The sequence below is a fragment of the Mastomys coucha genome, unplaced genomic scaffold (assembly GCF_008632895.1).
Source record: "Mastomys coucha isolate ucsf_1 unplaced genomic scaffold, UCSF_Mcou_1 pScaffold15, whole genome shotgun sequence".
NCBI classification, from domain to species: Eukaryota; Metazoa; Chordata; class Mammalia; order Rodentia; family Muridae; genus Mastomys; species Mastomys coucha.
This window is the reverse complement of record NW_022196897.1, coordinates 23888392-23915324: the sequence shown is the minus strand read 5'-3', so window position 1 is coordinate 23915324 and position 26933 is coordinate 23888392. Positions and strand designations below refer to the sequence as shown.

General features: G+C 45.3%; 1 protein-coding gene across 2 annotated transcripts in view; it reads left to right on the top strand.

The window, feature by feature from the left end:
* Positions 1 to 26933, top strand: part of Ttll11 (tubulin tyrosine ligase like 11) — a 229454-nt gene that overhangs the window by 43055 nt on the left and 159466 nt on the right. The window lies entirely within an intron of this gene.

The following is a 26933-nucleotide window of genomic DNA, read 5'->3' as shown; positions in this document are numbered from 1 at the left end:
TTGTTTCAGAAGCATCTTCAATTTGATTGTATCTGATTTCTCTCACAATCCAATTTAGATTACACATTTTTACAAAATATAACACACAAAAAGCTGTGACCTCCTCAGTTCTGCACCCCAGGAGGTGCTAGGATACCAGTGTCATATTCCTAGTGGTGCTGGTGAGATTAGTTATTACAGCGTCTGCTCCATTTCTCTACTGCAAAGTCATTCTTTTAATCTTTGCAGTCTCTAAGTGTCTTGTGGGGAGGTAGATATTTTTAGACAGCACAGATAGCCTGCTTGCATTACAAACCCCTCCTAGTTGAGACTGTTGGCAATTCCTGTATCCCCTCCCCCAAATCCCACTGGGACTGTGAGCGAGATTGTGGGTCAACCTGTATATCATTTGAGAATAACTGACACCTTCTGATCCTTGGACAGGGGCCATGCCTCCTTTAACCAAGGTCGTCTTTTAACTTTCACATGTGTCTTTAAGTGACCCCCGCACAGTGTTAAACACACGAGACGCATGCAGACATCCTCCTGGTGTTTGCTTTGGGTGTTTTTGCTTATATTCTTTTTGGTGTGAAATCTGTTGTCATCTTTATCTCTTGTCTTCACTAGGGAAGCCTCCTTCCTGTCTGCCTCACGTTCTTTCTTTGTGTGGCTGACTTTGAACATTTGATTAGATGTGCTCTGGGTATAATTTTCCCTCATGTTCTGATCCATTAAGTTATATGTGGATTTATATTTTCCATAAAGTGTAGAAAATATCTGACCTGTTATTTCTTCAAATTTATTTTTCTTTCTCTTTTCTCATTTGGCACTTGGATTCCACATATATTAAATCACTCGAAGTTATCCCACAGTTCATTGATATTCCATTTACTTAAACATGTTCTGGTGGGCTGAGATGGCTCAGCAGGTAATGGTGCTTGCCACCAAACCTGTCAAGTCTCAGCTTGATCTCTGGGACCCACATGGTAGGACAAGAAAACCAACTCCTGTGAGTTGTCCTCCGACCTCCATATGTATACTGTGTGTGTCACACACACACACACACACACACACACACACACACACACACACACACATGCATGCACACACAGGTTGGGGCACAGGAAATCTAATCTGAGGCTTGGAGATTCTTGTATCCATATACAAATTCTTGAACTGCACTAGAGGATATAAAATAAGTGACTTGGAACCAGAATACATGTTTATTTTCTAGACTAATACCCAGCCTGAGTCTAATTATTCCCTTTCTATCAAGGCAAGACTTTTACTCTTGGCCCACCTGATTTCCATGAATCCTGCTACGTCCCATTCTGGCTAGTGAGAACATACTATTCCTGGCACTGTGTGGGTACCAGGCAGGCATTCCACTTCCAATCCTGTTGGATGGTGTTTTCTTTGATCTAAGTTTCTTCACACCGTACACTGGTCTGTTCTTGGCTGAACATCAGGGGAGTGCTCTGGTAGAGGAGATTCTGACCAGACTTTAGAGTGTTGTGTTTACCATCAGTAAAGTAGCAGTCAAAGCCTGCATTAGCTACTTTTCTGTTGGGATTTAAAAAAGAGAGTATGATCAAAAGCACTTTGGAGGAGAAAAGGGTTTATTTTGGTTTGTCGTTCCATGGGGACAGAGTCCATCGTGGTGGGGAAGGCGTGACAATGATCACAGAAAGCATGGCGGCAGGAGCAGGGAGTGCATGATCCTTCCCCAAATGGAACCACCAACTGGGGACAAAGTGCCCAGATACATGAGCCTCTGGGGCATCTGAATTCAGAACAGCACAAAGCCTAAGTCGCACATACAGAAGCACAGATTCATGAAACAGTGTGGCTGGCACACGGCAAGCACAGGCCGGGTGACCACGGCCAGGAAATGATGAGCCATTAGGTGTAGGTGAAGCTTAGGAAGGAAGCATTAGACAGTATGACAAACCGTGTGTACACTCCATTCAAGACCGTAGACAAGGGGAGGCCATACAGAAGCTTCCTGTAAAAGATGGGGTGAGGATGGTCAGGTTTAAGAAGGGAAGGGTCACCGGTAGAGTAGATGGAGGAGAGAGAAGAAGTGAAATAAGGGAGAGGAGGAGGATAGTGCTGATGGTGGAGCTGGGATGGTGGCACATGCCACCACGTGATTCCAGTACCCGGGAGGTGAAGGTAGGAGGGCAGAAAGTGGAAGGCCAGCCTGGCTACCAGTACCCAGTACTCCCTGGGAGCGACCCACCTCACCATGAAACGTGGAACTTTAAACTGGAGACAGGAGAGGAGGGTTAGATGTGAGAAAGATTCACTAGGTGGTACCAAAAAGACCCTGGCATCCTGGAGCTGAAGAGAGCAAGACACTTGTGGAGACTGGTGAGGTGCCAAGGTGGGGTGCCCAATAAAGCAGTTGATTTGGTGGAGAGAATGGAAAATGGCCTCCCTGGGGCTGAGGAGGTGCCTCTGGCTTTCCCTGATGGCTATCTGCATCCATCCAGGGACTCTTTCCTCTGCAGTAAAAGTCAATGGGTTCAGAGTGGCCCAGTAGCTTCCTGTTTTAGCATTTTAAACCCTGTAATATCAGTGCCCATTTGCCTGAAGCTGAGATGTTGAGGGCTGGATAGTCTCTGATACAATTTGCAGTCTCCTGATTTTGGGCCTGACACTCATACCATCTACACTTCTGGAGTCTCTGTCCTCTTCCTTCGGCCCCATTACTACATCTCTGTGCATTGGTACTCCGTCACTATGACAAAGTGCACAAGGCAATCAACCAGCAGAGGGAAAAGGCTGCTTGGCTCCTAGCTCAGGGAACTCAAGAACCAGTCAGTGGCTATTGGCCCAGTTACCCTGGGCTTTTTATGTGGTAGATAGCACATTGTGGCAGAAACATGAGAAGGACCTGTCCACTTCAGAACCAGAACTAGGAGAGAGGTATTCTACAAGCTCCCTTGAGGGCACACATCAAATAACACAATACCCTCCCAGGAGGACTCTCCTTCTTCAGGTGTAACAGCACCACAGGCTGTCAATCAATCCTGTAAGCCCTGGACCTTCAAGATCCAACAGTAATATCTAAATAGGAAAATGCTCCTAACTAGAGTGCATATGGGCACCCAGTGGCTGTTTAATGATGGACATTCCTTATTAGCTTCAAACCTGAGTTTTAAATGTGGCATTATTATTTCTATTGACTTCTCTGGTTTGCCAGAAAATAATGTCTTCACTTTAAGGATTCAGCTAATATATGATTGTGTGAAATAAAAAGTGAATAAAGGGGGGCTGGAGAGATGGCTCAGAGGTTAAGAACACTGACTGCTCTTCCAGAGGTCCTGAGCTCAATTCCCAGCAACCTCACGGAGGTCCACAACCATCTGTAATGGGGATCTGATGCTCTCTTCTGGCCTGCAGGCATACATGCAGCTGAATGCTATATACATAAATTCTTTTAAAAAGTAAGAAAGGGAGCCTGCGGGTGGCGCCCACCTTTAATCCCATCACTTGGACATCTCTGTGAGTTTGAAGCCAGCCAGCCTGGTTGACTGAGTTTCAGGACAGCCGGAGCTAGATAGTAAGACCTTGGGTTTTTTTTTTTTTTAATCCCCACTTATTAGCTGAAACGAGGTGTTTGGGCTACAGAAGAGTACCACTCATTAGAAAGCAACAGTTTAGTATGTATCCTTTCGGCCTTTTCCTGGGTACAAGCAAATACATGTAACAGATACAGATATTTCTCGAAAGCCTTGAGTTATACTAAACACTGTTCTTCATTAGCTTGCTTTTACCCACTCCCTGCATTTTCGACATCTTTTTAGGTCAGTGCTACATCGGATTTTATTATGAAGAGATCATAATTTGTGTTAGGTACTTCTCATGCTTGTTTAACAAAAAACATAAGAAACACCTTCATTATAGGGTGTTGGCATTTTCTTCAAATAGGTAGGTCATCCTCATGCTGAACCGTAGCATGTACTTTCTAGACAGGTAAGCCAAGCACAACGCTTCATGCAACATGGGAATGTGCCTCTGTAGTGAGTGCCTCTGTGTGTGTGTGTGTGTGTGTGTGTGTGTGCGCGCGCGCGTGCGTGCGTGCGTGTGTGTGTGTGTGTGTGTGTGTGTGTGTGTGTGTGTGTGTGCTAGAGGAGGTGTGAGTTACTGTAAAACAATAAAGGAATCTGGAGCTTTGTGATTTTGTTCCTGGATTATTAGTCAGTGCATTTCATCCAGACAAGGGGGAGGCCCAGTTCCTCTGCTGTCCATGCACAGTCTTTACCCATATTCAACCAGCAGGTGGCGCTGTGCAGACGCAAATAGGCTTCTCAGCGGGGATTTTTATAAAGGCTGGAGGAAGATGCAGGCTTGCTTCCCAGTTTTAGCAGATGGCCAATCAAAAAATTCCTTTGGAGTTTTTTTTTCTTTTTTCTTTCTTCTTTTTTTAATTTTTTGCATATGGTCTTCCATCTGGGTATTTGAGAAAAGTACAGTTTTGTTATCAAAACAGCAATTATTATGGTGAAAGAGTTTGTATTTCTCAGCAAAGATTTTTTTTTTACTTTTTTACTTTTAGAGAATAAAGCCAAAACCTGCTCAATAATGTCTTGCAGCTTCTCAGAGGGATCCACGGAGCCTGAGTGCTTCCGTTTCCCTGCAGTTGGTCCTAAGTTAGCTCTTATGACTCAGCGCCTCAGGGTGGAGACAAGCACACTGTTTGAACAGACAAAGCAGAAAGCAATGTTCTCCACTGGGTTTAAAACAGGAAAAGTAAAGGTCTAAGTGGGTCAGAGTAAAGGCAGGAAGACAAACCCTTTCTCTGTGTCCTACAACCTTCAGGTGACTTATTTGCACAGTTGTCTGTGATGGGTGGTTTTGACTGTCAACTTGACACAAGACTCATCCAAGAAGAAAGTTCCAGTGAAGGATTGTCTACCTCAGGCTGCCCTGTGAACGTGCTAGTGGGGAACCATCTTGGTTGCCTTCACGGATGTGGGAAGACCCAGGCACCATGGGAGGTGCCATTGCCTGGGCCTGTGGACCCTGAACCGAACAAGAGAAGGGAAAGCTGGCCGAGCACTAGTAAGCAAGTGGGCATGTATTCATTTATCTCTCTGTGGCTGACTTTGGATGTGCTGTGCCCAGGAACATACGCTCCTGACACCGAGACATCCCTGCAGTGGTGGAGCACAAACTGGGACTGTAACCCAAAACATCCTCCGCTCTCCATGTTGTTTCTGTCAGAGTGTTTTACCACAGCAATGAATGAAGCCAGAACATTTTCCTTCATGGAGACAGTATTCTGATCTGCCCGGCTTGGAGGCACCAATAGTGTGTAAGTTTAAACTTGCCTTGCCTTAAAGAGTCCTGCCTACCTGCATCCTCCCTCAGGCACATCTGCCTTTGTGGGGTGAAGTTTCTCACTGACCAGCCAGGCCAGGCTGGCCAGCAAGCTCCAGAGACCCATCTGTTTCTGCCTCCCTAGTGCGGAGATTACATGTCATGTGGGCCCTCTGTGCTCATTTTTAGAAAATTAATTCTAGGGGTTGAATTCAAGTCTCCCTGTACACAAGTCAAGCACTTTACCAACTGATCGATTCTCCAGCACCATGCTTGAGGTTTTTAGGTATCCGCTCCTTGATCACTCTTTGTGGCATGTTTTTGCCTAGGGCTGTGGACTTCATCCTTCATGTCTCCTTCAGTTCCCGACGCTGTCTTATTTCACGGGACTGGTATGGTTAATTCTTCTGTTTTTCTTTCTTTCTACCTTCATGTTGTTTTGAAACAGGGTCTCATGAAGAGGGCTGGTCTTGAATTTGTTAGGTAGCTGAAGATGGCTTTGAACTTTTGGCCCTCCTGCTTCCAATAGCCGGGTGCTCTACACCTGGCTCAACTTTGATAATTTTTTTAAATTCCTGCAAGCTTTTCCTTTCTCTACCACACATGCTCTGCTGCCCATGTCTAGGGCACTGAGCTATTCCTTTATGATACTTATGCTTAGTTACTGTTTCCTTCTCTCTTTATCCTACTAGGAGATCTGATTAGTCTAACTGATCATCAGCACATAGTAGACAGTCAAGTACATTTGTCTAATCGAAAGGTTTTATCTCTTGGGAGGATAGCCATTGAAGTTGGCCTCTCTGGTCAGCATGACTTGATCTGTCTCCCAAGAATGCACAGCACACTTGGGCCAAAGGAGACTTACCAAAGTAATGCCATCCAGTGAGAGGCCCAGGTAGTCACTCGCTGGCCACCCTGCCCAGGTGTTGTCTCAGCCTCCACCTGGTCACATGTCTCTTTCCCATTTACAGCAAGAGAGGGAGTGGACACAACAGGATGTCATCTGCTTTTGGCACACAGCATCCTTAGAGGCTGGGGCCCATGGCGGTGGTGTCCAGTGAGTGGAAGACTAGGGACAGAAGCAGGGAGAACCAGATGTCAGAAGAATCAAATGATCCAAAGGCATGGCTTCATCTCTCCATCTGCTTCAAGTTTTCTCCTCTTATTTCCAAAAATAGATTGCCACCCTCCTCCCAGTGAAGTGGCTCATGCTGTCCCTGTGTCCCCTGCTCACCAGCTGGTACATTTCCTAGGATGATGATATCATCTCCTGCTCAAGTTGCTGCTCCTCTCTGGACGTGAGGAGGTTTGCCTGTGTCCCGTGCATTGGCCCAAGCCACAGCTGGCACCTGAGTCATGCTGCCTGCACTGCCTACTTCGGACTTTTCACACACAGGCCTGTTTTTAATCTTCATTTAGTATTGGCTGCTCCCATCACCTGCCACTTGTAGAAGCAGAGATGAAAGGTCAGAGTGGTAGGCTTGGCTCTTGTGTATGTAAACAGGCATATGTAGCTTCCACTGTACACATATACCCAGACCTTGTGGTTGGCAGACATTTCCTGAGATCTACCTAGTACCAAGTGCTAAAGCTACAAAAGAGGTTGAAAATGTCCTTGCCCTTGGGTTTCTAGGCTGGACAGATGGCATTCATCCATCCATTTGTCTGTCTACCCACCCATCCACCCATCCATCCATCCATCCATCCATCCACCCACTTATCCATCCACCTACCTAACCACCCACCCATTCATCCATCTCCATCCATCATCCACCCCATCAATCATCCATCCCATCCATCCATCCATCTTTCTTTCACTTGAGAAGTTGAGTTTCTGATCTCACTGTCTTTCCAAGAAATCGTGTTCTTATTCTTTACATAGGAGGAAGCTGGGGGTCTGAATGTTGAGTGATTTCCCAGCGTCTCTTGGCTTTTGATGACATGTGGCCAGGACTTGGACACACACTGGACTCAGGCCTGTTTTCCCTTAGTCTTAGCAAATATTTACTGGATGATTTTTAAATATCCAGCATCCGAGGGATGAACCTCTGCTTTCAGTGAAGGACACTGAGTGTACTGGTTAGTTCTATATGTACTTGACACAAGCTAGAGTCATCAATTGAGAAAATGTCTCTGTAAGATTGGCCTGGTAGCAAATCTGTAGGGTACTATTTGATTATTGATTGATGTGGTGCCACCCCTGGGTAGGTGAACCTGAGGGGCATAATAAAGCAGACTGAACAAGGCAGGAGGAGAAAGTCCATAAGCAGTGTTCCTCCATGATCTCTGCACCAGCTCTTGCCTCTGGGTTTCTGACCTGACTTCCCAGGATGATGAACTACAAGCTGTAAGAGGAAATAAACCCTTTCCTCTCCAAGCTGCCGTTGGTCATGGTGCTTTATCACAGCAATAGAAACCCTAACTAAGACACTGCTGATGGATGGCCCAAAGGAGACAGATGGGACAGTCTGCAATGAGCTCAACACAGGCACTGTTTGAACCAGGGTAATAACAGGGTATGAAGTATGGGAGAGAGGCAAGTGAAGGAAAGCTCTTACGCCCTCATTTAACCTGAAATGAAATAGTGAGCCAGAGTCCAAGGGGCCAGGGTGCAAGTGCACTCCATGCCTTCGCTGACTGTGGGAAACTGGACAAGCCACCTCACGGTTTTATTGTTCCTAAAGGCTTCAGAAGACTAGAACATTGCAAGGTGCCTGCATTCTCATCTGTAACTCTGTGGGTTTGGGGTTTTTGTTTTTTTAATAAAACTCGCAGCTGGAACTAAACAGCTATGCAAATTTCTGTTGTAAGGTTTCAGTCGAGGTGCACGGAACCTTGGGCAATACCTCATGCTAATGCTGGAGTCAGTGCAGCCAGGAGCTTGCAGAGCCCTGGCTGATGGTGAGGACCACATGAGAGCTGTAGATGGAGGTGTCCTCAGGCAGGTGATTTGATGTTGCTACAGACTTGCTTTGGGAGCCTTTCTCAGTCTCTTCTAACCCTGAACTCAGTCAGCTAGTCAGGCTAAGCCTCAGTTTGCTCCTCCTCTCCAGCAGGATTGCTGTGTGAGTCACACTGAATGTCTCACAGGAATTGCTCCCTATTCTGCAGTCCATGCTAAACTGGGGTCTCCAAGAAGCTGTATCCCTAATAAGGGGCATAGAGAGCATGCTCAGAAATGTATGAAGTGAAGGACTACTGAAAATGGCTTCTCAGTGCTAGATGGAAATCTACGAATGCTTAGCAGGGCTGGAAAGATGGCTCGGTGCTTAGAGCACTGGCAGTTCTTCTGGAGGACACAGTTTCAATTCCCAACACCAACATGGCTGCTTATAGCCATCTGTAACTCGAGTCCCAGGGGTCTGATATTCTTCTGGCTTTCTCAGGCACCAAACATACAAGTGGTGAGCATGAGCATGTGAGAAACAAAAACATCCATGGACATTAAATAAAAAAATGCAGTTTTAAAATTCAATGCTTAGCATTCTGGGCATTTGTGGCTTTGGAAGAGTATAGAAATGGATTTATCATCTTGGGACAAATTATCTTGTTTTGCCCTCATCACATGAGATGGGAAAACAGAGAGCAAGGGCTGCATTTTGACCAAACTGCACCCCAGGTTGGCTTAGCTGAGATCTCCACCTCATTCTGAGACTGCTCCCTCCCTCCGACAGTCCCTTATAATAACACTCGGAATTGAAGGAACTTTATTGTCTCATGTTTGAAACTACCATCTCCCCCAGCCACATTTAGCATTTTTAAATCACAACTATTATAATCATGTTACATTGCAGTACTGATCGGTCACAAGAAGTGTGGGCACAAACTGCTCACTCAGGCCCCTGCTTTCAGTGTGCCTCTCTGTAATGCAAGCTTTCAGAAAAGAAAGTGAGAGAGGAAAAGAGTTCCTTTCTGGGAGAGACTGTATTAAAAGTCAAGGAAACCCTGCTTGCCCCACCCAAGGGTCATCTTTCACCCTCCCCTTTTTATCTGTTTGTCTCATCTTGGAAAACTAAAACCCTGGTGATGGTGCCTGAGTTACTTGGGCATGAGAATAGGGAGCAACCTTGACTTCAGTGCCTGTTTCAAAAGGAAATTATGAAAACTGCCCTGTGTTTTCTTTCCTCATCTGTAAAGAAATGAAGAAATCTCTCTGTTAATCGTTCAAGGCTTCTCAGTGTGGTTGCACCTCAGACGGGTATAAGGAAAAGAAAAAAGCAGTTAGAAAGTCCCTCCGGGCGGTGGTGGCACACTCCTTTAATCCCAGCACGTGGGAGGCAGAGACAGGTGGATTTCTGAGTTCGAGGCCAGCCTGGTCTACAGAGTGAGTTCCAGTACAGCCAGGGCTATACAGAGAAACCCTGTCTCAAAAAAACAAAAAACAAAAAAACAAAACAAAAGTCCCTGCCGTCGAGTTCGGGGGCTCTGGTCCCTGCCATTGGGTTCTTCTGAAGCTGGAGCTGTTTCTGCCTAGGCTGGCCATCAGTGAACTCAACAACCCTCCCATCTTCAGGCCCACCTAAGTGCTGGCGTTGTGGGCATGTGAGTCCATGCCGGTCCATGTCCAGCTCCACATGGGTGCTGGGGATCTGTAGGTGGGTCCTCACACTCACACAGCAAGTCCTCTTATGTCTGGAATCTTCCCAGCCCCCTTAACTTCTCATTTTGATGTAATTTCAAACTCACAGAATAGTGCAATAATTTCTATAACTCCTTCACTCAACACCAAAGCTCACCATTTGACCACATTTACCCCATTTCCTTTCTCTGTCTCTCTGTCCTTTTTAACAGTAACTTATACACACAATATCCCCCAAACATTTCTGGGTACATTTCCCACATTAGTAAACTTTTTTTTCCAAGACAGAATGTCTCTGTGTAGCTCTGGCTATCCTGGAACTCTCACTGTAGGAACAAGCTGGCCTCAAACTCAGAGATCCACCTGCCTCTGCCTCCTAAGTGATGGAATTAAAGGCGTGTGCCACCAAGCCCAGCTGCATAGTTACAGTGTAGTTATCAAAACTGAGAAATTGCTATGGACTCAATACTGTCCACAATGGAGTTGTGGTCCCAGTTTATTCCATTTACTATAACTAGTTTTATCCACTTACTTTGGTTTTCCCAAGAAGCAAAACCGATGTCCTGGTGCACACCTGTAATCCCAGTCTTTGGGAGGCAGACGCAGCAGGTCTTACATTTCAGGTCAGCCCAGGCTATGACAAGATCCTATCTTAAGTTAAAGTGGACAACACCAGTTATTTTTGTGTGCAGAGTACTCACTCTGGCTATAGCCCATGACTATACTATATGTGTTTGCTATTTAGTTCTTACATTAAACCTGTAAGGTACATAACACCTATCACCACCATTTTATAACTGAAAAGTAAGCCATGGAGAGTTTTAGTCATGTGCCAAAGATAATGGTTTCCTATAGGAACTTAGCGGATAATGAAAGCCAATGTGTGGCAGACCTTACTTTTTGAACCATGACCTGTCAGACACCAGAAGCTACGTGTTCTTAAAGATACACAAAGTGATAATTCTGTAAAAAGAAAATAATACCCATAGGTTTGAGTAAATCTTAGCAGATTCCAGGTCTAGAGAGAATTACCTTGAAAATAATTAAATGTAAACATGGGGACTAGAGAGATGGCTTGGTGGTTAAGAGCACTGGCTGCTCTTCCAAAGGACCCGGATTCAATTCCCAGCAACCACATGGCAGTTCCAGAGATCTGATGCCTTCTTCTGGTCTCCATGTGTACCAGGCAAGCTAATGGCATGCTGGCATGCACACCCATAGGTTTATTAAACATATCTGACAGGAATGTTAAAAGGCATATTGAAAATTGTTCCATGATGGACACTTTTGTTGGTAGAGCTGATGATAACACTATATTGAAATGTTTGTGTTTTGGCAGTAGTATTAAGGATATACAACATGTTTATTCTCTATGCAGAGTTGGCCAACTTGTTCCTTCAAGGGTGTTTTCTGTTTTACACATCACAGAGTCTTTGTCACACTCAGCTCAGATGTTGTGCTGTACAAGAGCCATAGATGATACATGAGTAAATGAGTGTGGCTACGAGCCAGTGAAACTTCATAAGTCAGCCAGGGGTAGACTCACAGCATGGTCCAAAGTCTGCCATCCCACACAGGCAACTGATGTAACCCGATTTCTACAATTGCAAGAAAGAAAGAATGAAAATGTTTTTTGCTCAAATTTTAAGCAATGCCCAACCTTCGGTTTTGCAGGAGGTGTAGATGTAGTTTATTTTCTTCACTGTCAATTATGCTAGATGAAGATTAAACAGAAAGGGACATGTACTAAGTGACAAAAATAATTTATATGTAAGGCTATGCTGTCGATTGCCATTGGAAAGTGCTCCTGAGACATATTGGTACATAAGGCAGGGTTTAAAGGGGGCAGAATAAACACACACACACACACACACACACACACACACACAAAACATACTGATAATCACAATCACTTCCTGGCTTGACCCACCAGCTCCCCAGTAATGACACAGACACTTATATTTATCTATGAATGCTTAGGCCTTACAGATTAGGCTAGTTCCCAACTAGCTCATGTAACTTAATAACCCATTTGTACTAGTCCACATTTGTACATTACCTCGAATTCAGTCTGCATATATCTGACTTCCTCACGTCTGGCTGGCAAATCTCGTGCCTCTCAGTTCTGCCCACAGTTCCTACCTCTGCCTGGATGTCCCACCTTTCCTATCCTGCCTCAGTTATAGGCTGTCAGCTCTTTATTAAACTAATCAGAGGTAACAGAGAAGCCTGTTTACAAAACAGGATGCAGGTACTAAACAAATAGAATAGCAATGCTGAAGTCCAGACAGAGCTCAGCTCTCTGCTAGTACAGAAATCAACATTTGAATAGTACAAAGACAACCTTTCCACAGTGTACAAGGGAATGAGACCAACAAATAAACAAATGTTAGAGAACTAAATTCATCCATGTATGTGAAGTTATGTATGCTTTAAAATCATTTTAATCAGGTAGCCATCTCTAGATGACAAAGAGAACAGATCAGTGTCCACTGATTAAGATTTTGAGCAATCTGAAGCCTGTGCTATCTTAAAATAACATGCAGTTGTTTGATTTATTTTGTTTTGTTTTGGTTTTGATTTTTCTGAGACAGGGTTTGTTTCTCTGTGTAGTCCTGGCTGTTCTGGAACTCACTCTGTAGACCAGGGTGATCTCAGAGATTCACCTGCCTCTGCCTCCCAAATGCTGAGATTAAAGGTGTGCGCCCCCATGACCTGACGTAAAAGCTGTAGTTTTGTTACTGTAGTTAACTAGGAATCAGGCACCAGAATAGCTGTATATGTGTGTGTTCACACACATATAAATACACACATACACACACACATATATATATACATATGTATATATGTATATGTATATATATAAAACATTGTTGTTCTAGGTATAGTATACTGAATATGTATATTACATATGTATGTATACCTATATAAATATATATATAGTATCTATATAGGTATTTCTGTTATGTGTAGAGATATATATTTATATATTTAGTTGAAAATAAAGGACAATAATTTGTGTATTTGTAATAGATATCTACATTTGATTTTATTAAATCTTATAGCAAAAGATTAGTTATAAGGCTGGGGGCAGAGTCTAGTGGTAGAGCACTTACCTAGCATATGACAGACCCTGCGTTGGTCCCTAGTACTGTAGAAAGCACATGAATAAAAAGGTGAAACAAAATTAATTTGGTTTTTTGCCTAAGTTACTAAAATGTACATTTTATCAACTGATAAGTTAAAATCATATATTATCATGTATAGCACATGTATAAATTGAAATATGCATAAATTATAAACTGGTGAAACAAAGTGGACAACTTCACATGTCTATCACCTTTTTGTGGTGAGAACGCTTGAAACCTACCTCTCGGGGCTGGAGGGACAGCTCAGCAGTCAAGAGTGTAGACTGCTTTTGCAGGGGACAGGTGTTCAGTTCCCGGCCCCCACATCAGATGATTTATAATTAATTGCCTGTTACTCCATTTCTAAGGGATCTGATGCCATCTTCCACATGCACATAAAGACACACATGTACATATGCACACAATGAAAAAAATTACTCTCACTAACTTTCAAAAATCAACATACTGTTTGCTATAGTCATGGTCTTAATTTTCCATTACTATGGTAAAAAAAAAAAAAGACAACTTACAAGGGGGAAAGATTGAGTGTGCTGCTAGCTTATGACAACCTGACACAAGCTAAGGCATCTGCAAGGTGGACCAACAACGAGAAAATGCCACCAGAAGATTTGGCTGTAGGCAAGCCTAGACAGTATTTTCTTAAATAGTGATTGATGTGGGGACTCAGCCCATTGTGGGTGAGGCTGCCCTCAGAGCGGCGGTCCTGGGTGCTATAAAAAAGCAGGCTGAGAGAGTCCTTGTGAGAAATCCAGTAAAGCAGCACCCCTCCATGCCAGTTCCTGCCTTGGGTTCCATCCAGTCTGAATTCCTGCCCTAGCTTTCCTCCATGGACTGCACCTCACGTCCAATCAACCTTTTCCTCCCTGGGATGCTTGGGTCACGTGCCTGCCTCATCACAGCAGCAGTCACCTGAGACACTGGGTCTGGTTACAGTTGCTGAAGTACTGTAGCTTTGGTTGGTTCCATTGCTGTGGGCCTGTGGTGAGGCTGGACATCGTGGCAGAAGTATGTGATGGAAGAAATTGTTCCTTCACTGTGGCCAGGAAGCAGAGAGAGACAGGGAAAGACAGAGTTCCAATGTCCCCTCAAAAGTACAACCTGAACGTCCACGCCTGCTAAAGGTACGGTCATCTCTCAATAGCATTACCAGCTGTGCCAAGCCTTCAACATACATTGTGCCTGGTCATTTAAGACCTGAACTATAACCATCACCATGTTGTAAAATAGACCTTCTGAATTTACTCTGATCCAATTTCATGGCCTTTTCCCGGCATTTCCCCAGTCACAACCATCTTGCTCCCTACCAAGTTGTCCTTTACTTCTAGACAGTCCTGTCATTGTGCACATGAGAGCATGTGGTTTTATATTCCTGCACTTGGCTCATTTCACTGAATACAATCTACTACAGATTTATCCAGATTGCTGTTAAGTGGCAGGATTTTTTTTCTTTTTAAAGACTGAATAGTATTTCATTATGAATGTATACTACATTTCTTACCCACTCATCAGGGAATGGGAAGCCCTGTTGTTCCACCAACTTCTCCTTTCTAGCTTTAGCTTTCATTAATAAGCCTTGCTTGACTCTGTGATGATGATGACGATGGTGATGATGGTGATGGTTGCAAAATGGGGGGTCATCTAATGCCACCAACCCTTGTTCAGGTGATGTTTTGCTTCCAAGGAGGACTTGGCTTTCTCATTTCCTTATTGATGTGTGTACACATGCATGTTAGTGTGCACTTGTGGACTACTGTTCATCGGGTTGTGATGTTTTAATATCATTTATTTGGATGCTTAAATTATCCAAGATTTGGCCATCAGGACCCTGAGTACTTTTTGCAGGCCCTGCCACTCTTTGTGCAGTGTATCACTGTGACCATAAGATGCATTTTGGTCATCTTATGTATTTTCCTGCCCCAGCCACAGAATCTGATGATTCTCCAATAAATCTTAGGGGAGGGGGGTTGGATGCTTATTGCTACACAAGTGCTATGTGCTTCCTCTTTCCCCTCTTTTATTAATATGAATTGTGACTTGGGTGTGACAGTACACACCTGTGATCCCAGCACACACCTGTTATCCCAGCACACAAGGGGAGGAAGCAGGAGGATGCAGAGTTTGAGGCCAGCCTGAGTTACACAGTGAGACTCTTATCTCAAGCAACAGTAAAGATAAGTCGTGGCATTCTCATTGCTATCCTAGAATAAAGGATGAGTAACCTGCACCGAACAAACAAAACAACCCCCTCTAAACTGCACTCTAGAGCAGACAAGTAAGGCAGCATGCTTCATAAACAAACAGTCCATACTTCCGTGGATTCTCAATTATTCCATGTGACAAGATGAACCACACTCCCTGGCAGACTCCCGACCTACATTTGGATATAAGGCAATACTTGATTAAGCACAGTTTCCCCCTCTATTTAATATTTCTCTCTATTTGACCACATTGTCTATATTTATATATGTGACTATATTTTCTATATTTAAAACTATCCCCATAAGTGACCACTGGATATAGTATTCATGACAGATGTACCCTGACCCAATAGTAAGGCGGTGTTCCTGAAATAGTAAATGTACTCGATAAAATTTCAGGAATGAAAAAGGAAAAATGTAATTTCCCCTCTATCTACCCAGTCTCCTCTCTCTCTCTCTCTCTCTCTCTCTCTCTCTCTCTCTCTCTCTCTCTCTCTCTCTCTCTGTGTGTGTGTGTGTGTGTGTTTTACTTAATTCAAATCAGAAAACTTCTCCCTATTTCTACAGGGCACAGAGGAAGGTTCTGGGATGTCCTTATCTCATTTATAAAACAGTATTTCACATTCATGAAGCCATGACAAGACGGCTCAATACAATGAAGTCTTTCTAGAATCCTTGCACCCTGCCCCCTTAAATGGCTAATCATGTGCTCCAGTCACTGTGACAATGACAAATGCCACCAGGAACTTCTAAGACCCTTCCTTGGTGGCAGTGCCAGCTTCCTTAAAACTACTGGCTAGCCAACATGAGGCAAAAGCATTTCATCTCAGTACCTTAGAAATGCAAACCTCGTGTAGTGCTCAGAGGCATTAATTTTTAATACAGCCCACAATTGTGTCTAATGCTATGCATTTGCCTGGCTCCCGATCTACTTTCTGAATTCAAATGAGTCTGGTCTGTCTCCCTGCTTGAGTGAGGAGACAGCTGAGTTCAATGGTTTAGGTGGCCCAAACTGATAGCCAGAGTGTTCCAGGAAGGCTTGTGGTATCAGGGGATGGAGACAACCTGCTGGCAAGCTTGTCATAACCAGTTCATCAGAGAGCGTGAGGAACCTTAGAAGCTCTAAGCATAGTAGTTCTCAGAGGGTTATCAGACAGAACCATCCGTTGTACAGATGAGGAAACTGAAGCCCAGAGAGGCAAAGAGACTTAGCTAAGATGCACAGGAATTGAAAATACTAGTTAGGCTTAGAATGGAAGCTATTGGCATCAAAGAAATACCGGAGAATGGAAAGGACCCGAGAATGTGAAAGCCACTTTCCTTTCTGGGTGGGTCCCTAACTACCCGGGTACATGGTCAGAGTCCAGCCTTTTCATAAGTGGGCAACTAAATGTGTCTCAAGGCAGTTCAGCTACCCGTGGGACAGTTTTAACTGTGAATAAGCCTGAGTTGTATCCTTCACCCTGGATCTTGCCCTTCTCTACTCTCTCCAGGTATGATTTGGCCCTCTTGGTGTTCTCTGTAGACTCTATATAGACAAGTTCTAAAGTGGCCTCTGCATCTGTTGAGCATTCTAAGCTACAGTCTCTATATGTGGTGCTGCCATTACTGAGATGAATAAACCTGGCATGGTTCTTTTTCAGGAGCAAACATGACATAAGCAGCAACACAGGCTCTGACCCGAATGCTCCTTAGCACTGTGGTAAAAAACCAAAAACAACAAGAACAACAACAACAAAAAACCACACACACACACACACAAAACACCAGGCTCTGGAGCAGCTGGCATGGGATAAACCACAGCTGATATCATTGCCTTCAGCTCAGTAGACCTTAATAAGGACCCTCTCAGAGGGCTGTTGGAAGGATAGCAAGAGAGAGTTTTAATAAGAATGAGGTAGCGCCCCCAGCACTGATGCTTAATAAATGTTAGTTTATTTCTCTCTCCTTCCCCAACTGGATGTGCTTGAAGCAACCTCTTAATACTTGGCACAGAAAGTGGGATAAAAGTGATTCACCTCTGTGTCCTTGTTCTCCAGCCTTTGCTTAGATAGCCACTCAGGACTTCTAAAAGTGTATGGGCAAAGGCTGGGAGATGTCTTCTGATAAGGCACTTGCTATGTGAACACAAAGCCATGCATTTGAATCACCAGATGCCATGTAGTGTAGGATGCATGTAAAACCATGTAGTAGCACGCATTTGTAATCCCAAGGGTCCTAAGGAGAGAAGAAAGGTGGGAACAGGAGAATCCTGAAAGCTTACAGCCAGGGAACCTGGTGTACACAGTGGGAATAGGCAGCAGTGAATAACAACAGAGACCCTGTTTCAAATAAGGTGAAAGGCAGGGTGGTCCCACAATCATGTGTGTGCATACAACATACACACATACACATATATTTAAATTACATGGGCCAAACACACACAGGAACTCATGCTTATTTGGATTAAAGGCTAAGGAAAAAAGGGAATCGGTTTCCCTGATTATAGTAATGTCACATACTGACTACCCAATCCACAAATGCCACCATCTTGCTATGTATCATATTTTGGGATGAGAATCAATATACTTTTATTAATTTAGAGAGATGAGTGCCTATTGTTCTCCAAGCACTCTATGGCCATGCAAGCCTGGGAAATGCAGAACCTGGGAGGTTCATTGTGACCCCACTTGGAAGGTGAAGGCATCAACACGGATGTGTAATGACTGCCTCACTTTAACACGTGTTTCTTCTATGTGTGGCTCACATAGGGCATTGTATTCTGGAAGCCTGTGGTGGCTGTCCTACTGAGAGTGACACTGCTGCCCTGTCCTGTGAGTCCTAGATGAGGCCTAAGGAAAGTGGGCTAGCCAGGGCTTGTTGCTCATCCCTGAAATTCCAGGACTTCAGAGGCAGGGGAGGAGGATCAGGAGTTTAAAGCCAGTACTAGCCTGGGCTACAATGGACTCTGTTAAAAAACAAACAAACAAACAAACAACAACAAAAAAAAACCCAAGACCCCTTCTGTGTCTGTTGACAGGGATCTCGAGGACACAAGCCTCGGGGGATCTGAATATGGTGCTGGCATCTAGGGAACATTGCCCTCTGCCATCAAGAGAAAAATAGAGAGCTTCCACATTAGGTTAGGGTCTCTTGTGAAGAAGAGTATGTATCTGTACACCCTTTCGCTGCTCCCCGTGCTCTCTTGGGGTTATTGAATGGGGAATAAGAGTTGAAGCATAAGTGTGGTTCTGAACCAAGTAGGGATCCAGCTGCCCCTCTTTGTCCTCAGCTCCCCCTCTTCATCCTCAGCTCCCTGTTAACGTGACTGTGACTTGTGAGACGCTCCCAAAAGAAAAATGCATTGAGAGGAATGGTGGGCAAGTCAGCTGTCACTCAGAAAGTTGGGATCATCAAGGAAGAGGGTCATTTCCTCACAGGTGATCCAAGGTGAAGGTTCCCATCAGAGATGAGTGGGGAAGGAGACATTCCCTGTGAGCCCTCTACTGGCAGTTTAGCCCCAGTCTGGTTGTCCAGCATCCACTTGCCACCCTTCAATGAAAAGAGACACAAAATAATGTTCATCTTCCATTGCCTTTGTGCCCAGCTCAGTTTCAGGCCGCGGCTCTCCTTTCCAGGTAATCAAAGGCACATGAGAGAAGTTTCCTTTCATGTCAGTTCCTACACGATTCCCCTGAAACCCACACTTACCTGTGTGGGAACCAGACGCTTGCCAGGGCATCCTGACCCCACTCTGCTGGTGGAGATCATCTGGGGAGACAGTCCCCATGCTGATGCTTGACAGCTGGCTCAGGGGCTCACACATTCTACCCAGACCTTCTCTGTACAGGGTCCTGCCTGCTCTGCTATCCCTGTCCACTTACTTGAGGACCTGAGACAGCCACACCCTCCCACACACCAAGCCACTGAAGCTCAGAACAGCAAGGGATAGGATTCATGGCCCAGTCTATAAGGTGCTCTTGATTTTGTTATCCACCCTGCCTCCCACACCTCTGGCTCTGTTATTCTAGGGTCCCTTGACTTCTATGGGCCTCGGTGGGCTCTCTCGCAACATTATTGAAAGCAGTCTCCCACCCTCTAAACACACAGCACAAGAGAACAAAAACATGCAGTGCCTGTAGATTTCTCATGGTGTGATATGTTGTAAGGCACATTGTAGGTGCTCAGAGATGCTGTTTTCCATGCGTATTGGTGCACTTTAAAGCATAAAGCTGCGAGCAGGAACTAGCGCTGCAGACTCTGAAAGGTGATGAAGTTCTGTGTAAGTATGGCTTTGGGACTTGAACACACACCTATGTTTAGATCCTAGTTCTCTGGAATACAAAATATATGACCTTGAAGAGATAAATTTTCTTTTAAGACTCAGTTTTACAGCCAGGTATGATGGTGTATGCTTGCAATTTACTCCAGCACTTGGGAGGCAGAGGCAGGAGGATTAAAAGTTCAAAGCTAGGCACACGCGCGCACACACACACACACACACACACACACACAAACACACCAAACATAAAAAAGAACATAAAAATTTTAATGCTGTATGAGACCCTGTCTCAAAAAATAAAACAACCCCCACATACATACTCACCCAAACCTACTAGTTTGGCTTGTGATGGAAATTAATATTAGGAACTGTAAACTGTATGAACCCTATGTGTACATACACACAGAGAACTGTATCTGGCCTATAAAATGGCACTTTCACACAGCTCGCCCTTTGGTGCCTACTTTATAATGCTGCTTATAAGAGCTGAACATAATTGTGTGGGAAATGCTCACACTACCTGCATTGCAGTCTTCAAGATGACTTGGGAAGCTAGTGAGGTGACATATGTGATGGGTGCCAAGGGGGCCATTAGGTGTGTAAAGATGTAGAATGGTGAGGTGTGTGTGTGTGTGTGTGTGTGTGTGTGTGTGTGTGTGTGTGAAGGGAGAAGGCAGGTGATCCCAGATCTTTGGCATGGGGACATGAGTAGGTAGTGATGGTGTTCACTGACAAAAGCAGGCACAGAGGAACAGGTTTGAAGGGGAAAATGAGTTCACTGCTCATAGTGTATGTCATGCTGAGTCTGCAGCCCAGGACAATGCTGCTCCAGACAGCGAGAGCCACCTGCATGGGCAGACTTCGGCTGAGTTCGTGGGAGTAGTGAGACTCACCCAGACCTAGCATTCACAGAATGTCAGTGTTGGGGCACACTGTGACAGAACTGAACAGCAGAGATGTGGGGTGTGTTCATGGAGGCACGTGTAAAGATGCAGAAGGCAGGACAGAGTGGCAGGAGAATCTTGCCATGTCCCGATAGTTCCCCTGCCCCCTGGAGTTAGCAGTTACTCAGCATCTCATGAGTCTGGGAGAACCTGCTAGCTACGAAGCACCCAAGTAGAATTATTCCTCACTCCGTAGGGTCAGATTTCAGCTATACACATAGATGTGCTTAGTCTTGTGACTAAGACACATTTTGTCTGGCAGAGCATTGAAATAAAAGGCACCTGGGTGGAATGTTGCAAAATATGGCATTGATCAGTTTAATGTGTGAATTACTGCAGGACTACGAGAGACATGGGCATGCAGTGTTGGGCAGGAGGAAGACACAAGCCATTGATCGGAAGTGCTCTCGACTGTAATGAAGTTGTATGTACTTGGAAGTGAACTAAAGATTATTTAGCCAGTTCATTAGTAGGAAATCCTCGCAATTGGAAAAAACAGCTTTAGCTGGAGGGGGAACTCACTTGGCAGTTGAATGTCGTGTTCAGGGTGGGCGCAGCTGTGAGGTTTTTTTTGTGATCTCACAGGAAACTCATGGCGCCCATGAGACCAGGATTCAGGCTGGGAGCTTGAACTCTGGAGGGAGTGGGCCTAGGACAGAGTGTGGATCCTAGGCAACATGAGCTTGACATCACTGGGACCCAGCTGAGGGTCAGTAAACAGGTTCCAGTCAATGTGACAGGATAGCCCAGGCATGTACTTAGACCCTAGCCAGGGTGGTTGAGGTATACCTCTAACGGGAACCCAAGGAATATTGGTAAATACCAAAGCAGGCTCTAGTTCAAATCAGAACAGAATTGTATTAACTGAAATGCTAGCTAACACTGGATTATTCTCTCGCTGTTGGGAGCAAGCATCACTCTCCCACTGGACAGGATATTGACAAGTAGAAGATAAACAGCTTGGTCAGTCAGGGTTCAACAGTCAGTGCAGTAGGTTGAATGTCATTTGAGCCTGTCCCCCAAAGGCTGATGAGTTGGGATCTTGGTCCCAGTGTCACAGTTCTGGAAGGTGTAGGACCTGGTGGGAAGTCCTTAGATCCCTAAGAGTTAAAGCAGTTCTCTGGACCTTGGATCCTCAAAAGACCACGTTAATACAGAGTGAGCTCCTGAGTCACTTTGGATTCCTGTCTGGTCATGTGATCTGTCTGTCTTGAATATGATGTCATTTGCCATGAGACCTTCACCGGAGCTGATCTAAGATATCCTCGAACCTCTCAAGCTGTGAGCTAAATAAACCAGTTTCCTTCACAAACTTCCTAGCCCATAGGAGCAGAAACACAAATTTTCCTAGAAAGTATCTACAGAGATTCGAATCAACATCTGTCTGGCTCCAAAGCCTTATAACCTGTAGTCCTACTGTCCTTAATGGGCACTCAGACATATGGACTTTGGTAAGAAAAGGAAACAGCAGCCTGGGGCCCTTCATGTACTCAGAGATCACCCAGGGGCTCAGAATAGTGTGCTTCAGGCCACCCACATCACACTTAATATCCACTCTTTAGAGAAACCAAGTAGAGATGGGTGAAGAGCTGGCTGGGGCTGGAGCCATGGGGAAGAATCCTGGGAAAGCCCTGACCACAGGACTGGTGTCCTCAGTGCTCTGAGCCGCAGTATGGGGGCCTGGGGGCCGGTGTTGAGGAGGGCCTTGGGAAAATAGACAAACACCAAATGACTAGTTCCTTCTGATTAGGCAGAGTTTATGGCCCCAGATGTGACCTCAACTGGCGTTTTGATTGCTCCCTGATGATGGATAGAGTCTACTCCACGTAAAGTCACACTCACCGAGAGTGCCACCAAGTGGCATCCATTAAGTTACCTTGATGGCAGGCCTTTGAGCTAAAGCAGGTGGAGTTCTCTTGGCTCTAGCTTCTCTGAGCAGTTGATATGGTGCTGTGCCTGCTTCCCAGGTAAAACCCAAGGCATCTTCCAAAGAAAAGGCCCACGCTGGCTGAAGCTCCCATTCCACCTGCTGCCTGGGCAACTGTAGGCTCCAAGTGCCTCACTGGGCCTGCCTCCTGCTTCCTGTGCAATGTGACTTGAAAGACACAGGTCACCAAGCAGAGCCCGGGAAGATCTGCTATTACTCAACAGATGTCACATGTTGTTCGGAATGAGAGGGCTGCACCCAAAAACCTTCAGAGTCCCCAGTTCATTCTGGTAGAGAGAACTTTAGGCCAGGAGTCTGAAGATTTTGTGCTTGAAGTCCACTGCTAGTCATATGACAGCCTTGGTCTTGGTTTCTCTATTTATAAAGCATATGCACAAATGCACACATGTGCAGTGACATTTCCTTCCTGGACCTTGAAGGGCTGAGCATGGAGGGACAGCTGGATGCAGGGAAGCAGCATGGTGGGAAGAAAAAGATCCATTTGGAGAATTGCAAGCCAGGGCAGCACTCCCATGAGTGAGGCTATGCATGCTGGGTAGGAATTCTGCAAATGAAGAGGGGCAGAGGGGCCAATGGAGGCCTCAGGCAAACACACGTGGAGGCAAGAAAGAGGGACAGGGCAAGGATGGGGACTGAGGCTGCTGGGGTGGGTGAGTCAGGGCTGCCACCAAGGAGGGGTTCTCTGTGTAAGCTGTGTCACACATGAGTGACCAGGGACAGCTCCATGGGAATACGTAGTGCTATTTCTTTTAAACTAATACTCATTCATGATGTAGCTGCAGGGCATTTTTTTTTTTCAATTTAAAAATTGCAATTTAGGTTTTCTTAACTGGGATCCTTCCAGAGCCAGTTACAGCGGCAGGTACCCTCCTTTCCATGTGGTCCATGGCTCCCACTAGGTCAGAGCTGAAGGTGTCAGGACCTATCCCCCCCAGCATGAGCTATCCTGCATCCCAGCTTAAAATCCAGGTCTCATCCTGGCAGATAGCACCTTGTGGTTTGTTTGTTTGTTTTTTCTTTTCAGATTGGTAAAGTATCTGCATCAAAGTAATTTTTCTTGAGGAAATATTGAACAAAATGGATAAGGAATAAGGTTGCAGAAGCTGAAATTAACTTTGTGGTAAGAGCTGGTGGCCAGTTCAGTGGAAGGACTCCTTCCCTCCACCTCTACCCAGTGATACCTGCTCTTTGTGGTATTCCCTCAGTCTGTACCTGGCATAGCACCCCTCCATGAATACTGAAGCCCTAAAACCTGCAACCTTCCCTCCCCCACTTCCTTATATCTATCTGGTTACCAGTGGGTTCCTGGCAACCTAGTTCTTCTCTGTGTCATTCCTCTGCCTCTGTGCGCTATCCCTGCCTCTGTCCAGGCCGTCAGGGCTCTTGTGGCTGTGGCAGCTTCTTGTGTCAGTCTCAGACCTTCCATGCTACAGTCTCCAGGTAAAGATCATCAGTTGCCTGCAGGTCGAGCTCTGCTAGGACATGCCTCTGCAGCAGGCATCATCACCTGCTGACTACGCATGACTCTGGACGCACGTGTCCATGTGTGGGGATTTGATGAGTATGTCCCCCTTAGGCATGAGTGAGTATTTGAACACTTGGTCCCCAGTTGGTAGCAGTATTGGGGGGGGGGCGTTCAGGAGGTACAGTCTTGTTGGGGGAAGGATATCACTAGAAGTGGGTTTGGAGAGTGGAAAGACTCATGCCATTTCTAGTTTGTGCTCTCTTCTTCCTGTCTGTTGCTCAAAATGTGAGCTGTCAGCTTGTTCTTCAGCCATCATGGGACCATGAGCCAAAACAAACTCTCTTCCATAAGTCACCTTGGTCGTGGTGTTTTACCATGGACACTTCACAGCTGTGTCCTTTTTTGTCCCTCTATCCGGCTCATCACCTCCCCTGCCCCTGCTAAAGCTTCCCTCCTCTGAGCTCTCTAACACAAAGTTGGATGCCATCCGCCCACAAGCCCCTGGGAAAGGAGGAAGAACCTGGGGAGGTTTTAGCCTTTCAGAGGCTTAGGCTCACTACTGCATTTGCCTCCAGCATGTCTCTCAAGCACTCCCTCTCTGTCCTTGGACATCTGCCCCCTCCAGGACATTTTCTACATAGCAGCTGAAGGATCTTCCTGTAATACACATCAATTAGAGTTTCTTCCTTTCCAGAGTATCATCATCCCGATGCCCCAAAGGATTCATCAAGGTTCTTTCCAATCAGGCCCACCTCTCACACCTGAGCATGATCTATTCATTTTGGACATGGACTCTAGAATGTGACTACCTGGATTCAAACCCTGGCTCCACACCCTATTGGCTGTGTTACTTTTGGAAAGTTAGTAAACATCTCTGGCCCCCTGTTTTCTGGTCTATAAAATAAGATGGTTGTGAGGATTAAATGAGATGCAGTATGTAGAACAGGGCCTGACCCATAGTGTCTTGAGTGGCTCCTGCTTAGCTCATGAGTGGGTGTCTTGTGTGACCTCAAGAATGGAAGTCTTGTGTGATCTCTTGAGTGAGAGTCTGTGTGACCTCACAAGTGGAAGTCTTGTGTGACCTCATGAGTGGAAGTCTTGTGTGACCTCATGAGTGGGAGTCTTGTGTGATCTGTTGAGTGGAAGGAAGTCTGAGATGGCCCATGTTGTCCTCCTTGTTTGGCCTGGGTCACCTACATGACAACTGCTTCAGTCTTAGCTGGCCTCAGAAATTGTCGTGCACATCAAGAGTTGGAATTTCCCTTGAGTGCCAGTCTCAGACCTCACAGCTGACTAATTCCCTGTGTCCTGCCCAAAACACACTTTGTCTATCAAAGTCTTGTTTGTTATGGATCCTGAAGATCCATGTGCCCATGACACCAATGGCCTGGATTGTTAGGATAAAATGTAGGTCCTCCAGTGTGACAGAGCATAGCTCTAACTAACTTTGACATCTCTGGTGTCATCAGAACTCAGAACTCAGAACTTGTCCCCATGCCTGCCCCTCAATGCTGACGATGTTCTGTGGTTTTCTAGTAGCTGCTTAATTTCCTCCCTCCAAGTGCTCCGACTTGCTTCTCACACAGGCCTTGCCTGACTGCCACAAACTCATCATAAATCTCCCATGCAAACTCCTGCCTGCGCTCAAGGATCATGCATGTGCTGGAGGTAAAGCACAGCATGACCTTTCTGGGGTGGTTCCATGAATGTTTGTGACACAGCCTTCAATAGAGGTGATGTCAAGAGAAACTGCTGCTGGGCACTGGCTGAGACCTGGGACCTTCTAGTAAACCTTGATTCTACAGGTGAACACAGCAGAGCACAGAAGAAAGTCCAGTGACTTTCCACGATCACATAACAGCCAGAAATATCCTAGCAACACTGGACCCAAAATCCAGATTTTTCTAGTTTACGCTCTTTCCAACTCACCAAAGGCTAATTGGTGTAAACACATAACAAAAGTTTACCAGCTTTGTCAATTTCTTTTCTTTTGTGTGGCAGGGAGAGTACATGTATGTTTTCTTATAGATGCATGCACGCACATGTGTGCATATACATATGGAGCCCAGAGACTGCTGTCAAGGCTCTCTGAGCTATGCTGGCCAATCAAAGAGTTCTGGGATCTGCTGTCACAGTGCTGCCCACTCCACCCCAATTCTGGCATTGCAGGCACGTGCTACATGCCCAGCTTTTTATCTGGCTGCTGGGGCTAGATCCCAGGCCCACATGCTTGTGTGGCAGGGATTCTTTTACCTTCATAATTTTTGGAGGGTAAAGTTCAATGGTACAAACATTGCCACCATCCAACTGTAGGATTTTTTAAACCTTGAGTAACTGAAATTCTGTCCTCATTAAATGCTAACTCTACTAACCACCCCACCCCCCACCTCAACCCCTTCTATTTCTGTATTCTTAACACTTTAAATTCTTAAGAATTTGACTTCTTGGGGACCTTGCACAGTGGGATCCTATAGTCCTTGTGGTTTTGTGTTTGGCTTGTTTCTCTGCACAGAGTGCTCAATATCATTGCCTTCCGTTTTAAGGCTAATAATATCCCACTTAAGTAATGTTGGAAAGCCAGACTTTCTCAGACGCTGTTCCAAATGACCACCAGGGGGCAATAAAGGTGCAGAAAATTTTCAATAAGCCTCCTGAGTGCCAGGCAAGTCAGCCAGCATCCTCTATGTATCTCTTTCAGCCATCCAAGTATACAGTTACAAGATAACGGATTTCACATCCGACAGCAGAGTTGGATAAACCAGAGATACCATCAGCTGTAGTTTAAGAGCCGTCTTCCTCACATTCCGGCCAACACTAAGGCATAAAACTTCATTTCAGACACTGGCTTCAGATGCTATTTTGGCTTAATTAATTCACTTTAGGCTGGTGGTTCTCAGTGCACACGACAGAATCACATATTCCAGCCAGCATCAAGTCAGAATTTTGGTGGGAGGTGAGGATGATGTTGGGCCCAGAGATAGAAGCTATATTTAACATCAGTCATTGAAGGGAAAGGTGCCTACTGAGCAAAACCAGAAAGGTTCAGAGGATATGAATTCTGATTTTTTTTTTTTTTTTTGGC